General features: G+C 40.1%; 1 long non-coding RNA gene across 1 annotated transcript in view; it reads left to right on the forward strand.

Moving 5' to 3' along the window:
* Nucleotides 1-8981, forward strand: part of LOC131193157 (uncharacterized) — a 27453-nt gene extending 18472 nt beyond the window's left edge. Inside the window, exons 2-3 of the long non-coding RNA XR_009153857.1 lie at nt 1797-2010; nt 8763-8981. This is a non-coding gene — a long non-coding RNA (uncharacterized LOC131193157). The remainder of the gene's footprint in view (nt 1-1796; nt 2011-8762) is intronic.
* Nucleotides 8982-19144: the final 10163 nt, after the last annotated feature.

A 19144-nucleotide genomic window follows, 5' to 3' on the forward strand; every position in this document is an offset into this window, starting at 1 on the left:
GAAACTAGGCGCATTTTTAGCAGTTCCATATGAATACCCTTTCACAGTAGACATTTTTGATCAAAATATAGCTAATGCCAAAAGCATTAGCAACACCTACTCCTAGCAATAGAGAGAAGCAACTCTACTCCAACCAAGTAAGGAGTTCTAATGAACGCTGCTAAAGTTTCAAAGTTGCTTTTTTTAAAATGAGTCAGATGCAACCCAGATTTAAGTCTCTGCATGCCGTATTTTCCAGTCACCATCTGGAAATATGGGTTTTATGTGGGTTTAGATCCTGGAGTGTAACATTTTAATTGTATTCCTTGGGGGCATTACATATTTTGGTGACTGACAGCAGTTCCGTTTATTGCCAACTGTTTTATTAACATAGTCAAATGCTTCTTTCCTTTTCCTCATCCACACTCTGCATCTGTCTTTTAAACATTTACCTTAGTTGCAAAATCAGCTAGGATACTGGTCCAGATAAATAGGCTTGGAAAGATATTTTTTAAAATGTTTGCATTCTCTAGGAAATCTGAGGGCTGAGAACTATTTTTAAGAGAAGTACATAATGTCCATTTCCATAAAAATGGAAATGATGTCGCAGAAATAATAGTGGATAATATTTATCTCATTGATTTACCCTGTGTGGAATTGCCCCATGGCAAACTGTGGCAAGTTGGCAGCGGAGAGTTGTCCCATTCCGTACTTTGCTTGCAAATGTTAGTCAATTTTGTCTAAGAAGTTGTAGCCCTTTGTTGACTTCCACTGATAGTCAATGGAACCACAAAACCTTTCATTTTTTTTTTCAAACTGAGGCTTGGAGATGAATCAGACTGCCTTCAAATCATCTCAAGCAAATAAATCTATATTATGAATCATGTGCCTGTACCACAACTTATTTTAGCGCACACCCTACTTTTTCTCTAAAGTTTCTTTGTATTTTTTTGCATGAGAATGATATCCTGGAATTAAAATTCTCTTGAAACAATTATGCAGTTATTTTCATTTTGTGGACTAGATGGCAATTCCTTGCCTCCTTCTCATAACATTTCTGTCCTAAGGATACCAACTGAGACAATGAGACTTCTGTTAGTCATTACACAAACAGTTACAAGGAAAACTTAACTGGGAAAATTGAGTTTGTACAGAGTTTTCAGAGGTGACAGACTGTCCTCATTATCCAAGATATTATCACATCTTGGACCGTGGACATATTAATTTTCATTTTTCCCCCAAATAATTCATAGTAGATTCAAAAATTGAATATTCAGACTACTTATATTTGATACCTTCAATGGCACATATTGTTTTGGAACTCACATTGGCCCTAAAATTCTCATAACATTTTCTCAAAGTCAAACCTAGAATTTCCAAAATTTAACAATGGATTCAGCGTTCTACTTAATTCTAAATTTTATTGCTTAGAATCCACCAATTGATAGAAAGAAGGTTGCTTTACCTTCTGGTCATATGGAAATAATTCTGTTTGCTGGAAAATGCAGACTGTATATAAATAAAGAATTGACCACATAAACTGCTATATTTCTTTTTTTACACAATAAAAAGTATAGAATGAATTGTATAAATGATTTCCGTTCAACAGCCTGCTAATCACATATATTTTATTTTCCTATATCAGTTCCCAGTCTGAGACAAGAGGAAACAAACCCAAGTTCTGTTTACTAATTCCTGTTGATTCTAGTTGACTCTGAAAAAGAAATTACAGTGACTTGAGAGAGGTGGTTTATAATCTATGACTTGTTTGATCTTTACTCATGGTAAATAATGTGTGTGCATTTTTCTTTTTAAAGAAAGAACAACGCCCACAACAGAACACTTCTTGATGAAAGGAAAATGTGGAACCTACGTAAAAAATGATACATCTCTAAAACCAGCATTAAGCTCTTTTAAAAAGTATTGTATGGACTCTGTTGATTGACATATTTACAACCAGGAGTGCATAAAAGGCCGGTGTAGCAAGGTTCAACACCAAACATAAACAAATCAAACTAACCTGGAGCACAGGTAGGTGCTCGATCCCTGTCAAAAGATGGCCTTTTCTCTCTGTGCAGCAATGAAATGGCTTTGTCAATTACAGTGAAGGTCTTTCAGATGCAATTCCATACTCATAATCCATAATACTAATAGCCACTGAAGTTTTCCAAGATCCTTGTTTTGTTTTTGTGCCAACAAGTTCATGCCCTTTCCAAATTCAAGATGTGAGGATTGCTATGAAATTATTTGAGACAATTATCATCATCATCAACGTTCTTCAAAACTTCAAACAGAAAGACTTTACCAGAGATATAATTTAACTGCCAGAGCAGAAGTCCTCTTTTGAAAAACACAAGAAATTGCAGACCATTTTCTTTTTGCTTTTAGAATTCAGAGTGGGAGGAGGTAACCCGGAGAGGCTTCACCTCAAGATGCATTGTACTCTCTGTTGGCAGAGAAGAGACGGAGATGAGGTTTCTGCGTAATTAGTCAAAAGTACCTCCAAGCACATTACAGCTTCTTCTGAGTCCTCTTAATTTCAGAAGAAACTGCTTTTTGGTCACATTAGTAATGATTTCACTACAGTGCCGAATTCTACTCACTGTCTTTCTTTCAAAGGAAAGTAGCCAAGTGGGAATCCAGAATTGTGTTAACATTTTGATAGTAATTAGCGTTCCAGTTAGTATGCTCCTATGATGGATGCCATGATTGAATAGCGGGGGGGGGGAACCCTGGGTGCTGCTAAAAGCTCATCCTCACATTCTGCTAACCATAACATGGAGGCACTTTGCTAAACATTTTGAGAAGGCAGATCCTCTGCTACCCACAGCAGAAGCAATTTAGAGTTATCATTCACTCTTGTAGTTTTAAAGCAGTTGTCCCTTCTTCCAGCACACATGCCATACCAGTGATGGCTACCTTTTTGCCATCATGTGCCAAAAATGGGGGAAGCGCAGGGGGGTCATGCGCATGTGCACCCACACCCATAATTCTATGCGCCCCCACCCATGTGTGCGTGACCCCCCCCGTGCTCCCCCTGCTTTTGGCACACAATGGCCCAGTGGGCCCTGTGGGCCCGGTAGGCCCATTTTTCGTCTCCCCAGGCTCCAGAGCCTTTCTAGGAGCCTGGGGAGGGCAAAAACAGCCTTCCCCACTCCCAGAGGCCCTCTGGAGGCTAGAAATGGAAACAGCCTCCCACTAGAAGTTAGCAAATGGGCCATTTCCGGCCTCCGGTGTTTTCACCCTCCCCAGGCTTCTAGAAGGCTCTGGAGCCTGGGAAGAGTGAAAAATGGGCCTTCCCCCTCACCCTGTAGGCCCTCCGGAGGCTGGAAACAGCCTGTTTCCCAACTTCTGGTGGGCCCAGAAGGCCAGAAAACCAACTGGCCAGTGCACATATGTGTGCCAGAGCTGAACTTGCATGCCCACCAATATGGTTCTGCGTGCCACTTGTGGCACACGTGCCATAGGTTCGCCATCACGGTGCCATATACACAACCTGAAGTGACCTAGTGAGGATGTTGGTGATCCTACAGTCAAAGGCTGGGATCCACTAAGCTCCAATTGGCTTGCTTAGGTTACTGTAGGCATTTGCCTCCCATATTTTTTTTTTAATTTACATTTATATCCCGCCCTTCTCCGAAGACTCAGGGCGGCTTACAGTGTGTAAGGCAATAGTCTCATTCTATTTGTATATTTACAAAGTCAACTTATTGTCCCCCCAACAATCTGGGTCCTCATTTTACCTACCTTATAAAGGATGGAAGGCTGAGTCAACCTTGGGCCTGGTGGGATCCGAGCCTGCAGTAATTGCAGGCTGCTGTGTTTTAATAACAGGCTATTTTACAGCCTGAGCCACCATATGGCCATTGTTCACTTCCCCTCATAGCCATTTTGGCTTTCCGGATTCATCCATGTGCACAACATCTGATCTGAAGCCCTTACATTTATAGGTCTATTGCTCTTCTGAAATAGTACTAGATCTGATTTTAAGGATGTGTTTAATAACCTTTTTTTTAAAAAAGTACTGATTTTCTGGTTAATTTAAACAAAGAAACAATAAAAGCAATCCAGGATCTGTTTGTTGCCAGTTCTGCCCAAAATTATGTTTTAAAGGTTTCCTGTTACTTTAGATGACATGGGCTTCTATGAGCCTAACAATTTCTGAGGGGGGAGGAGCAGAGGCAAGCGGTGGAATTGGATTCATTTAAGCGGTGTTGTGGCACCATAGCTCAAGCATTATCCCCTTTCTACATGGGTGGCAACATCCAACATCCAAAAGGGCTGGAGTTGATCAGGGGTGTCAAACTCAAAGTCTGAATGAAGCATTGGAATGCTGCAGACACTGCAATGCATCCTGGTTTTATTACACTGGAGTGGTTGTAGTATCATTTTGTATGCTTCTCTCCACTTGTACCCAACCATCATTTCCTTGCAACATTTGCTAATTTGGGACTATGGGAGCTCTGGTAAAATTAACAAGTCCTGCCTGTTTCTCCTTTCAATCCCTGTTGAGGAGTGTGAGTTGAGTTGAATGCAGCAACTCATTGTTAGTGCTGACATCCCCTTACACACTTACTGATCCTTCCTTCCACTTTGGCTCATGACCAGCTATAAGACCATACGAGTGGAGGAATGCAGGATGAACCAATTGATTGCTTTCTGAAGAGCTTCCTCACATTTCAGTCTGCTTCTGTCTACCCTAAACTATTTTTATGGATGAGGGTTTAGCACTACACCCAAAGCCTGGTGGATCTATTTTTAAACAAACATGGCCTTCCCTGACCCACCAACTTCCATACTTTGTTCAGGCAACTTGAAAGTAATAATAATAATAACAAAGTTGGAAGGGACCTTGAAGGTCTTCTAGTCCAACCCCCTGCCCAGGCAGGAAATCTTACACCACTTCAGACAAATGGTTATCCAACATTTTCTTAAAAATTTCCAGTGTTGGAGCATTTACAACTTCTGCAGGCAAGTTGTTCCACTTATTAATTGTTCTAACTATCAGGAAATTTCTCCTTAGTTCTAAGTTGCTTCTTTCCTTGATCAGTTTCCACCCATTGCTTCTTGTTCTACCCTCAGGTGCTTTGGAGAATAGATTGACTCCCTTTTCTTTGTGGCAACCGCTGAGATATTGGAACACTGCTATCATGTCTCCCCTAGTCCTTCTTTTAGTGACCAAAGCCTCTCTCTCAGGCACTGCCCATCCATCTAATCACCCAAGCCTGTCCCTTGACACATAAAGATGATTGGTGCTTATTTTATTCTTTTCTGTAGCAAGCAATGCTTGAGGAAAAGGAAATGCAGCCAGTGGGAGTTACCCATTGTTGTCCTATACCGACCCTGAAAGAGCCCCAGTCTCCAGCCTCAACAGTGAGGGAGAAGAGAGTGTACATGTTCAAGCAACACCAATTTTGCAGCATACTTTACTATCAACTCAAGGATGGGAGAAATGTCCATTATTGTGGCTGTGAATTTTAAAAATAATCCTGCTCAATATTCAATGCAGCCTTCATTTTATTCCCTCATTCTATGAACTCTGAAGACAACATTCTATGATTCTTCATGGCAGGATTGGCCTCTTGTCCATTGCAAATAGAAAGTCATAATTCTGAGCCTCTAGTGGACTAGGAAGCTTTGTTCTGTCAATGTGTGGAATATTGTTTTTGGAAAAAGAAATTTCCGTTCTGCACATTTAAATACTTCTGTGTCTCATGCTCTTTGCTTATATTTTTATATGGTAGCTGGGCACTGTATGAAAATAATTTAAAAGACAGCAAGGTTGATACTAAGCAGTTGTAAACAACTGAACTTACTTGTTTGAGATAGCTGATTTCCATTGTTTACAGATGTAAAAAATTTAGTCCTAAACTAACTTGGGAGGGATGGGGAAGAAACTTAGGAAATGTTAATTAAAGGGTCAGTGGGTCAGGAATATCAAACGCTGAGGAAATCATTACCAACTGGTGTCTTGAGCACTATTTCTTGTGAGCATCTCATAGAATTGAATATGACTTATGGGTAGGTAAACAATTTATGATCTTGTTAATGATAAACTTCAGAACCTGAGGCCCTTAGTGAACTCTCTCACCTCTCAACATGTTTGAAAATGATGCCATGTTAAATCTTGAACTGTACAGCAAGATATTCAGCAGATTGTGAGCTTACTCTTCAAAGAACTTGCAAAATCAATAATATGCATGGATATCACAGTATCATTTTTGACTTATTCAAGGCTAGCACAACAAAGCAACTTAAAAATCATCTCATGGCCCTATGCAATATTTTTGCAGCCCTAATATGTATGTTCCTTATGAGATTGCAAATGTGCATTGCATATTGGACCATATTGGATTATAATTTTTTTGCTTTCTTTTTGATGTGTTGATTTGTCATAAGCAGTTTATTATTTTTCCTTAACAAATAATTTCTTTCAGATACCTTCTAGAAATAGTTCGATTCTATGGAGATCATTCACATCCATACATCAGGTAGATTGCACCTCTGGTCAGTCCAGTTCTCAATCTCTCTGAAAGTATACCCCACTATCACTTATTGGGTTATAACCACAAGGAACATGGGTTCTTCAACAGGTGGGTTTTTTTTTACTTTGTGTTTTTATTTACACATATCTATAAAAATAATTGTAATAAACAAATACATGTTCTATGTCAAGTATAACTGAAACTGAATACAATAGGACATCTACAAAATTTAATTCTAATGTCAAACAATAAGCACTCTTCTGAGCAGATCTATTTTAATAATCCAATTTTTAAAATTTGAGCATTTCTTGAGTACATTGTGGTCTATGCTTGAAACAACTGCTATTAGTCTCCCTGAATGCCCTTTGTTTGAAGTCTAAATCTCAAACTATGGGACTCTTAAGAATCATACGTCTTTGTCTAATTACAACTGAGTGATAACTTTTGAAGAAATATGGGGGATGTGCTCAAAGTTTTAGGGACCAATATAATTCCAGGCTTATATATTATATTCTCACCTTGAGCCTACGGTAACCTGAGTCATGCTGAAAAAGGGTGGCATTTTCATATTAACTTCATATGTCTTTTACAGATCCTGGATATAATTAATAGACATGTGGCCCATTATTCAAGTCAACATATCTCATCTTCATGAGAAGGGAGGAATCTCATAAACTAAATATATTTAGGGGTTCTTATTATATTATTTAATAATTACAGATGACAAAATTGGGAACCTTTAACGGGGATACTTTTGAGCCATGTGTATTTGATAAAGATTACAACTGGGTACTATACAATGTGGTTCTGTATATTAAGTTGGAAATGTTTGAAAAAGCAGGGCATTCTCTTTGAGAGAGAATGAAGGTATACATTAATAACAAGAATAAGAATGAAGAAAGTATTGGGAATATTATGAAACAGAGAAACAGGCTGGAGAAGAATGGCACAACTTCTTCAGTGTTACATGCTCATAAAGGAAAAATGAGTTCATCCAAAGTTTAATTCATTTATTCGTTTTATAGAGGTAAGGTGGTATATAGAGTACACCTTCCAATTTCCCCCCACAATAACACTCTGAGATATGTTGAACTAAAAGCGAATAACTAGACCAAACTACCCAACTTTTCTTTCTGCTGCATTGGTTGATTGAATGGTTAAGTGATATTGTTATCCAAGTTTTTACATTATTGGTACATGGCATCTGTAATTATTCATATAATTACACTCCTAATTGTCGTAAGAAAACAAAATTAAAGTCAAGATGAACAATATTTTTAGGATATATAATTTTGCCAAGCCTGTCCCCTGCTCTTTTGGAAGGGTCAGATGGCTTCAGCTTGTAGATTTTAGAAGAACCCCTCCTATTCTACCACTCTACCAGCTCTTATAATACTTGCAACACATTATTAACAGTAGAGACCTTCAAGTTTCTAGGTTCTATCATATCTCAGGACTTAAAATGGACACCTAACATCAAAAATGTCATTAAAAAAAGCACAACAAAGAATGTTCCTTCTGCAAGACTGCCCAAGGAGCTGCTGATACAGCTCTACAGAGGAATTATTGAGTCTGTCATTTGCACCTTTATAACAATGTAGTTTGGCACTGCAACCAAACAAGACAGATATAGACTTCATAGATAGAACTGTAGAAAAAACAGTTGCTACCAACCTGCCTTCCATTGAGGACCTACAGACCCTTCACATCCTGGACACAAACTGTTTCAACGTCTTCCCTCAAGACGATACTATAGGGCATTGTACATCAAAGCAACTAGACAGAAGGATAGTTCCCCACCCCAAATGCCATCATTCTGCTAAATAACTAATTCCCACAGCACTATCAAACTATCTAGTAGGGCTGCATTACTATTATTTTTCGTATCTTTCCTATTATCTATTTCTTTATCTTCTTATGACTATATATTTGTTGCTTGTATCTTACGATTTGTATTGTTTTATTTAGTATCCTAGAATGATTTATGTTGATTGCTTATTTAGTATCCTATGATTATTACTGAGTGTTCTATCTCATGATTTATGATGAATGTATTTTATGATGATTATGATCATGATTTATCGCTTGTTGCTTGCATGTACACTAAAAGCTTATGCACTGGAGACAAATTCCTTGTGTATCCAATCACACTTGGCCAATAAAGAATTCTAATTCTAATAATTCTAATATGATGGTTTTAGTGCTATTAGGTCACAGCTGCTATAAATGGAAAAGTCTGGTCAAGGCAAATTGACTAACATATAGCAACCTTTTCCATTTCAATTTGAAACTTTCCAGATATTCTGAGATTTCTAGAATTCCCATTTGGCGCAATCACCTGACACTGAATTCTGGGAACTAAGTGGAAGATGAATGCAGTTTCCTGCATTTTCTTTAGTTTGCCAAAGATATCTGATGAGGCAAAGAGTGCATTCAGTATCAAATTGTGAGTAATCCTATATTAATCAACTCATCTGCAAAAAAAAAATGATGTAACAAATTTTTTCCTCAGATTTTCTCTATAAAGTAAGAATAAAACTAATATTTCCCAGAATTGATGCAAGCGCAAACATTGGATATCATGACGTTTTTCTCATAAAAATAATTATATTAATTTTTGTTAGTGTGAATTTTTGCTGGGGTACAATGCCAAAATATTGAGCTTCTGCACTGTGAAGAAATATTCATTTTTCTTTCACTCTAGCCAATAAAAACAGTTTTCACTTCCTTTCATATGAGCTGTTTTTTTGGCTCTCAACAGCAGGATATCCAAGTCCTGGAAGAATGAAATAGGGATCTTATTACAGCACAGCAGTCTCTGGTTATCTCTTCTCTTTCAGGCAGAATTCTGGAAAACTGTTTCACATAGATTTTAACAGTAACATGAAATTCATTAAATATGCATGTTGAAAGCTTTGTAAAACAATATAGTGTCTACTTGCCTAAGAGGGAAGAAGGAAAGAGAGTGGCTAAAATGTATGCAGTATTGAAGACTAGCTGGTATTTTTGTCAAATGCAACATTTGGATCCGTTCATGGCTATTAATTTTAAATTATAATTCTGAAAACCAGTGATGCTAACAGGCAGGTCTGGAATTATGGGCCTTTGAAAGTAAACAAAAATAAACAAGTGACTAAGAAGCAAATTAGGATTATGTCAAGTCAAGTTATAACTGTGCTAAATCAGTATAATGGGAATTACGGAAGCTGAGTTCTTAAGACTCTCAAAAGATAGATATTGGAATGGCTTCTAGAGGGGTTTTTATGAAGTGTCTTGGGTCCAGTACCCATAATTCATTGTCTTCCAAAGGTGCAAGCCTAAAAAGCTTTCCTGCCATAGCAGAGCAACAACATTGTACTCTTCTGCTGAATTTCTTCCTGCAAGCCAGTTGTTAAAAGAGCAGAAGCCCCAAAAGTTACATATGAAATCTTTCAATACTGCCACAGTAGCACAAAGGCTCAACTATGATTAGGCCGAGAGAGAAAAGCAATCAAGATGAGTAAATAGTAGATGAGTCAAGCTACAGCATATAATAAAATGCTAAAGAAAAACAGAGTTGGAAGGGACTCTGGAAGTCTTCTGCTCAAGCAGAAGATCCTACACCATTTCAGACAAATGACTGTTCAGTCTTTTCTTAAAAACCACCACTGATGGAGTATCCACAACCTCTGAAGGCAAACGGTTCCACCGATTAATTGTTCTCACTGTCAAGAAATTTATCCTTAGTTCTAGGTGGGATCTCTCTTTGATAAATTTCCATTACATGCCTTCAGGTGCTTTGGTGAATAGGTTTCTTTGTGACAGTCCCTTAAATATTGGAAGAATGCTATCATGTCACCCCATGTCATGCATTATTAATTGGCCTGTCCTATTTGGGTTTGAGCAGTTCTGGATGTGATAATTGATGAGTTCAATTGTTCAATGGCCATGCATTCTTCATCCTTATAAAGTGCATCATATCTTCATTCTGCCAAGTACAGAGATTTTTTCATATTTTATCCAAAGGCAGATGGGGCATATCTGAAAGGATAATAGGAAATCCAAAACATCGAAAAGTTCCTACGATTCTTTGTTATGTGTAAAGTCAGTCATGTGGCGCACACATAATCCTCAGCCTGAATGGGTAATTGTAAAGGCCTTATTCCAGATTTCCCTTACTAATTCTTCCACCCAGTTATAGAAGTTGTACCAGGGTATTTTAATACAATATTGCTATTGACTGATAATTTACATGTGAGAGAGCAAGAAATATGGGGAATCTCTATGGCAATGATTGTGCTCATTCAAGAGGCCAAAAATGTGGTGGATTGTATTTTTCCAGCTTCTACCATGCTGATTTTCAAAGCCCCTGCAACAGTGGTGGGTTTCAAATTTTTTTACTACCGGTTCTGTGGGTGTGGCTCGATGGGCATGGCAGGGGAAGGATACTGTGAAATCTCCATTCCCTCCCCAATCCAGGGGAAGGTTACTGCAAAATTCCCATTTCCTCCTGATCAGCTGGGACTTGGGAGGCAGAGAATAGATGGGAGCGGGACCAGTCAGAATTTTACTACCAGTTCTCCGAACAACTCAAAGTTTCTGCTGCCGGTTCTCCAGAACTGATCAGAACCTGCTGAAACCCACCTCTGCTCTGCAAGCTTAAATGGACAATCTGAGCTTCCTTTTGAAGTGTAGTATGAAGCCTGTTAAACTGTGTGGGCACCAATAGTCCTTCACCTCTGCAATTCAGTAACTTGATTTATATCATAAATTATGTCAGGATTTTCATCCACTCATTCCTGGTCATCAGTGTATAATTCACTATCACTTTATCAAGTATGTCTGTGCTTTTATTTCACTAACGAAATAGTCAAATCATATACTGAGTTAATAGAGGAAATCTCTAACCTGCAGGAAGGAAATGTAACTAACATTACATGTTTCCAAAACACAATATTGAGATCAATTAAGAAAAGTCTTAGTCACTGTCAGAAATAGAGGAAGAACACTTTTCATAGCAATTTTCCTTCTTGAAATAAAGTACGGTTTAAAAAGCAGTAATTGAGGAAAATAGATTTAATAAGGAAAAAATGAAATTGCAGGCAATCCACACAAAACTTTCCAGTTCATACCAACCAGGAAGACAAGTGGTGTGTAGGTCTTTTACCTTATGTCTTTTCTTACTGATCTTGTATGTGTCACGTTTTCATTGGTGCACTCTATGGGAAACAACATGCGAGCATTTTCAAAAGACCCTCTCCTTCAGATCTTAACATCTGGATAGGATGACATTGGGGAAGTAGTCAGTCAGATAGTCTTATATAGGTCTGTTCAGGTCAACATAAAATTATAGCTGGGAAACTGCTGGAAACCATTCATATGGATATCATATTCAACATAGGAAGCAGGTATTGGTTAGTTGCCAGTGGCCAAATTTTGCACCAAGTAGAGCCTGTGGATATTTTTTAACATAAGTTCTTAGACTATTGGTCTATTGCAGTATCCAAAGTGGAAGTCAGGTATGACTAATTGTTGAAAATCTTACTGTTTAATGAGTGGTTTCATCTGACTCAATAGATTTGATTGACTTTCTGCTTGTTATAGCTGCTGCTATCAATCTTAATATTATGAGCTGTGGTGGCTCAGTGGTCAGAATGCAGTATTGCAGGCTAACTCACTGCACCTTGCCAGGAATTCAATTCTGACCAACTCAAAATTGACTCAGCTTTCCATCCTTCTGAACCTGGTAAAATGAGGACCCAGACTGTTGGGGGCAATATGCTGACTCTGTAAACTGCTTGGAGAGGGCTGTAAAAGCACTATGAAGTGGGGTATACTGTAAATCTATTGCTTAGTAGCAACTGATAGTCAATGAAGATTCCTAGAACACAGTTCTCCAAGTTATGTGTTGCCCTATCCTGCAGAAGTTGATTCTGCTCTTTGAGTTTTGTTTTCTCTTAACTAACAGCACCTCCCTGGATTTACTGTCAATTTATCCTCTCTTATTCATCTCATAATGAAATTTAATCTATTGTATGTTCCAGCATTTCCATAGATTTTACTAAAACCAGAGGTAGTTTCACACTGGGGCAGTTGTTGGTGTATCAGGAATTGTGGTGTGAACTGTGCATTCTACAGATAAGGGATTGTATTGTAATAGCTAAAGGATCTTGAAATCAGGGGTTGTCATTTGTTTGTTATATTTATATCCCATTTCAATCCTGGAAGTTAATTACTAGCTAATAAAGAGACTAAAAGTGAAATGAAAAATAATAGTAAACTCTGCAGTGAAGAGAAAACCAATAAAGAAACTTGAAATCTATTAAAAAATGTTCTTACTGGAATAATTTGTAAAGAGTTCATTTGTAATAATATATCAATGTTCAAATGAATTTTAATACTTATTAAAAGCTCCTAACAAAGAACTTTTTTCAAGGTAGCTTTCAAAACTTCATGTGGTCTGCAAACCTTCGAATCGTTTAAGACAAGAGAGCTTAAGACTAGGGACTTGAGTCAATTGGCTCCTTCAATATTAAATGCATTAAAGTATTATTGAAATCATATGACAATTTAACTTTACTTAAGTTTTAAGTAAAGTTCTTCGGAATATATGTGTGTCTAACTTTGTCCAGATATTTTTCCTAACAGTTAGAGCAATTAAACAGTGAAACAATTAAACAGTGAAACAACTTGCCTTCAGAAGCTATGGGAGCTCCAACACTGGAGGTTTTTAAGAAGAGATTGAACAACAATTTGTCTGAAATTTGTCTGAGCAGGGGGTTGAACAAAAAGACTTATAAGGTCCCTTCCAACTTTGTTATTCTGTTATATCTTACTGAACCAAGATGCCTCATTTTCAGTTTGCCGGCTAATCATCTAGAGCAGGGCTGTCAAACTTGTGGCCCACGGCTGGGATGTGTCACATGCTGGCCATGCCCTTGCCCAGTTTAGCAAAGGGGAAAAAGTCCTGACGGTGCCGTAACAATGCGAGTTTGACACCCCTGATCTAGAGGCCCCACACTCAGTAAGAACAAGCCCATAATGATCTGAAAGGAAACCAGTGTGGCTCTTTTTACATTCTTTCAGAGTTTAGTAGTAATGATATACAACTGGATAAGCGTCATGTGTAAACATATTTTCATAATGCAAGTCAAAAAAGAACAAGTGATTCTTTCATGGGGTTTTTTTTATGTTGCAATATTTCCATGTATTTTGGCTGTAATTGACAACCAATGAAACCTGAAGCTGAGGAATATTATGGGGACAAAATTTGTTTTTTCAAGTGCATAGCAAGGATGGTCTGTCTAATCCAAAGGCTGAGTAATGTCCTGGAGTTGTGCTTACCTCAACAGGTACACTTAAGTATAAGAGGCATCCAAATGAATGATGCTTTTCTTTCCATGCTCTTCAACATGGTATATGCTTTTCAAGATATACTAAATTGCTTTTTCCTCAGATAAGAGCTATACTTTTTCCAAATCTAATGCAAAAAGTAATGGCTTATATTTGCTGTGCTCTTCTCTGTGAAGGATGATAAAAAAACATTGCTAAGGGGGGAAAAACATAACCCATGCTAATACGACTAATAATACTACACCCTAATACTACTCTCATAGCTGAAAATGCAAATAAACTGGATGCTCCATAATGAAAGTCAAGTTGCAAAGTGGAAAAAATGGGACTAAGATTAAATGCAAAGAAGACCAAAACAATAACAATAGATATGGCAACCAGCCTCAAAAATGGTAATGACAGTTTTAAAATGGTGGATAGCTTCTGCCTTTTAGGATTGACTGTCAGTCCATAAGGGAGCCAACAGCCAAGACTGATATTGTATCATAGCCCTTTGTCTGATAATAATGAACTTCTTGGAACAGATACTCATATTCCATGACGTGGGTACACAGGTAAGAATTATGCAGGTGATGGTTTTCTATGTGGCACTCAGTGGAAATGAAAATTGGACTTTGAAGAATCAGGATATAAAGAGTATTGACACTTTTGAGCTTTGTTGGAGAACAGTCCTGAAAACACCATGAATAAGAAAAGAAATACATGGTTCATAGAGCAAATCAATCCAGAATTCTCACTTGAGGCACAACAAATTACTTCCTCATCTGTATGATAACCTTTCAGGTATTCAACATGCAATCATTCAATCATCAATATTTTTTCTGAGGACTAAACTTTTAACCACTCTTTATAAAATTTAGTTTATAGACTCGTCACCATTTTCAGTGATTTTCATTGAAATTATTTCAATTGATTATGGTCCTTTTTGCATTGTAGTGACTAGAACTGGGCACAATTCTCCAAATGGATCTGATCGAGGCAGAACAGAATGATACAGTTACATCCTCTGATCTCAGTTCTATGCTTCAGTTTCCTATTTTAGCAGCTGTATCACATCATGGTCTTATGTTCAATCTGTTGACAAGAATGCCCAGATTGCTTTCACAGGTATTACTGCCAAGCCATGTACTTGTTCCTCGTATTTTTTACTACCCAAATGCAGATGGACTGGGGGGGTTGGTAAAATAAAACATGCTGCTTTTCTCCTCTTGAAAAAATGGTTAGTCCATTTGTACAGATCAGTCCACTCCTGCACACATACAGCTTTCCCTTCTCATTAAAATGGAAAATTAACTCTCTATCTTTCTATCTCCTTTATTAGATTTTTAAGTTTCCCTAACTACAGAAGCAAAACCAGGAGCGCTATTGGTGTACCAGCAGTACTAAGTGGAATTCATTCCAATTGCTCCATAGAAATAATCAGATGCTAAGATTAAGAGAACATTCATTTTAATTTACTCTTGTGCCTTAGATAAGAGATGTTCAAATTAATATTTGCTGAAATTGAATAGCTGGGACATAGGCTTTTACTTAATATATTTTTGTGGCGGTTGATATTTGTTGATTGGACTGAAATGTTGCCAGAAAGGATTTTGAACACAATCAGTCTAAGGCAGGGCTCTCCAACCTTAGCAACTTTAAGACTTGTGGATTCCAACTCCCAGAATTCCTCAGCCAGCTTTGCTGAGGAATTCTGGGAGTTGAAGTCCACAAGTCTTAAAGTTGACAAGGTTGGAGACCCTGGTCTAAGGAGTTGATGTTGGATGCAAGTCTCAAGATGAACATAGAACATTAGAATATAGAACACATTCTATGTTCAATGAAGATGAGAAGGAGGAAATGTTAGGAAGCAGGGCTGTGCCAAACTTTACAGATTCCTTTGCATTGGTAATGCTTCAATCACCAACTGGAATATCATCAGTGCAGAATTGTGAAGCATCTTTAAAGTTTCCACACCAAGCCAAGCATCGTGGCCCCTGATCTAAAATATGAAGCAAAATTACCATCGTGATTCAATTGGTGTTATTCCTCCAGCCTTGTCCAGCACTTCTGAAAGAATTGAAAGAGGCAGGGTATGTGCAACAAGCACCTTCCATTTACTGGATGTATGTACCCATTTGCTAGACATACTGTCAAAGTGAAGCAAATTAAATAAAAGAGGGAACTGTGTCATTATTGCATTTTTATGCGCTGAACAGATTTTTGTGAAGTTTATAACAAGGCAGTTTGTGACTGTAGCACCCAGGCTTATTAGAGTGGCTTAATGTGATTAGAATGTGGTAGCCCCATTAACCTTTGACTGCTAACAGAGCAAGGAGTCATATGGCGCTTTATAAATGATCTAATTTATTATCACCTAATACATTCATTAGACTTTAAGATGCCACAGCATTCTTTCATGAATTAATTATGTTTGTTTCAACTAGATGAAAATCTGATTTCACACCATACAGAAATGGAAAGAGCCATTTAGGCCACCTATCTATCCCTTTATTCAATGTAGCCATTTAAATTAAAGCACCCCAGAAGGTTGATAGCCTAGCAGTCCTTGGCTGAATACATTCTCTGAAAGGAAACCCATCACCTCTCTGGATAATTGGTTCTACAATCAAACTGTTCTTAGTTTTCTCTAACATTCAGTTGAAATCTGCCTTTCTATAACATAAATTATTTTCTGTCCTGCACTTGGAAGGCAAAGGGGGTGTTGATTTACTTACTTAGTGAAGATATTTCTACTCTGCCACAGAAAAAAATAACTCTCAAGGTAAGGCCTTCTTTAAAAAATGTATTTGCCAGCAATTACACTATGAAACAATGAAGGTAGTGGAAGCTTGAACCCCATACCAAAGGATTAACAAAGATCTAAAATAAAAAGATACACATATCAGAAATGGAAACTGAAATAATTTTTAAAAAGGAGGAAAGAATGATGAGTGGAAATTAGGAACTCCCTTAATAGGCCTCAGGGTAGCTTGCCTAGAGTTGCCTCAGAAGATGGATGGCATAGAAGCTTAATAATTTCATTTCACCAGCCGAGGGCCCAAGGTAGGGGTGGGGGGTGGCGGTTGTCATTAAGGAAGATCTAGAGCCAAGGGAGGCCACTGTTCCTCAGATTGCCGGTTGTGAATCCCTCTATGTGAGGTGGGGCCATAGGAATCAGTTGGGCTTGTTGATCGCGTACCTGGCTCCTTGCTGCGTGACCACAGCCCTGCCCGAGCTGTTGGAGGTACTTGCCTCTGTGGCGGTTGAGACCCCCAGACTTATAGTCATGGGGGATTTCAACTTGCCATCGGCTGGCTTGTTATCGACTGCAGCTCGGGAGTTCCAGGCTTCCATGACGGCCTTGGACCTGATTCGAGTAAATGATGGCCCCACGCACATGGGGGGAGGCACACTGGACCTGATTTATATCTCTGGACAGTGGTTAAATGATCTGGAATTAGATGATTTAGTAACAGAACCGATGTCATGGTCCGATCATTTCCTCCTTCGACTAGACTTCCGAACCGCCATCCACCATCGCAGGGAGACGGAACCTATACGGTGGTTCCGTCCCAGGCGCCTGATGGACCCTGAGAGGTTCCTGACGGAGCTTGGGCCATTCCCTGAGGATCTGGCCCACGGCACGACTGAGGAACTAGTTGCGGCCTGGGAGCAGCCGCGGCTGGGGCCTTGGACCGTGTCGTGCCTTTGCGACCTCTGACCCGGCGCAGATCTCGTTTGGCCCCTTGGTTCTCCGAGGGGCTGAGGGAGATGAAACGCCGGAGAAGACGTCTAAAGAGCACTTGGAGGTCCAGCCGTTCCGAAGCTGATCGGACACTAGTTAGGTCCTATTCTAGGACCTACCTAGTGGCAATGAGGGAGGTGAGGCGCTCATATGCCTCCACCCTCATTGCGTCGGCAGATAACCGCCCAGCCGCCCTGTTTCGGGTGACCCGCTCCCTCCTTCATCAGGAGGTGCGGGATGACCCGTTGCAGGGACGTGCTGAGGAGTTTAGTGGTTATCTATACGATAAAATCGCTCAGCTCCGGGATGGTCTGGACCGAAATTGGGATGATCCAAGCGAGGGAGAGGAGACACGTCTTGTTGAGTCCATTTGGGATGAGTTTGACCCTGTGGCTCCCGAGGACGTGGACAGGCTGTTGGGGAGGCTTCACGCCACTACATGTTTACTGGACCCGTGTCCTTCCTGGCTGGTACTGGCCACTCAGGAGGTGACACGAGGCTGGCTCCAGGAGATTATCAATGCTTCTTTGTTGGAAGGGGTTTTCCCTGCCGCCTTGAAAGAGGCGGTGGTGAGACCCCTCCTCAAGAAGCCCTCCCTGGACCCAGCTATTTTGGGTAATTATCGTCCAGTCTCCAACCTTCGCTTTGTTGCGAAGGTTGTAGAGAGTGCTGTGGCGCGACAGCTACCCCAATACCTGGATGAAGCCGTCTATCTAGACCTGTTCCAGTCCGGCTTCCGACCCGGGTACAGCACGGAGACAGCTTTGGTCGCATTGGTGGATGATCTCTGGAGGGCCAGGGACAGGGGTTATTCCTCTGCCCTGGTCCTATTAGACCTCTCAGCGGCTTTTGATACCATCGACCATGGTATCCTGCTGCGCCGGTTGGGGGGATTGGGAGTGGGAGGCACCGTGTATCGGTGGTTCTCCTCCTATCTCTCCGACCAGGTACAGCACGGAGACAGCTTTGGTCGCATTGGTGGATGATCTCTGGAGGGCCAGGGACAGGGGTTATTCCTCTGCCCTGGTCCTATTAGACCTCTCAGCGGCTTTTGATACCATCGACCATGGTATCCTGCTGCGCCGGTTGGGGGGATTGGGAGTGGGAGGCACCGTGTATCGGTGGTTCTCCTCCTATCTCTCCGACCGGTCGCAGACGGTGTTGACAGGGGGGCAGAGGTCGACCGCGAGGGACCTCACTTGTGGGGTGCCGCAGGGGTCGATTCTCTCGCCCCTTCTGTTCAACATCTATATGAAGCCGTTGGGTGAGATCATCAGTGGCTTTGGGGTGAGATACCAGCTGTACGCTGACGACACCCAGCTGTACTTTTCCACCCCGGACCACCCCAATAAAGTTGTTGAAGTGCTGTCCCGGTGTTTGGAGGCTGTACGGGTCTGGATGGGGAGAAACAGGCTCAAGCTTAATCCCTCCAAGACGGAGTGGCTGTGGATGCCGGCACCCCGATTCAGTCAGCTGCAGCAGCGGCTGACTGTTGGAGGCGAGTTATTGGCCCCAAAGGATAGGGTGCGCAACTTAGGTGTCCTCCTGGATGAACGGCTGTCGTTTGAAAATCATTTGACGGCCGTCTCCAGGGGGGCCTTCCACCAGGTTCGCCTGGTTC

This window comes from Ahaetulla prasina, chromosome 2 (genome assembly GCF_028640845.1).
Source record: "Ahaetulla prasina isolate Xishuangbanna chromosome 2, ASM2864084v1, whole genome shotgun sequence".
Lineage (NCBI taxonomy): Eukaryota > Metazoa > Chordata > Lepidosauria > Squamata > Colubridae > Ahaetulla > Ahaetulla prasina.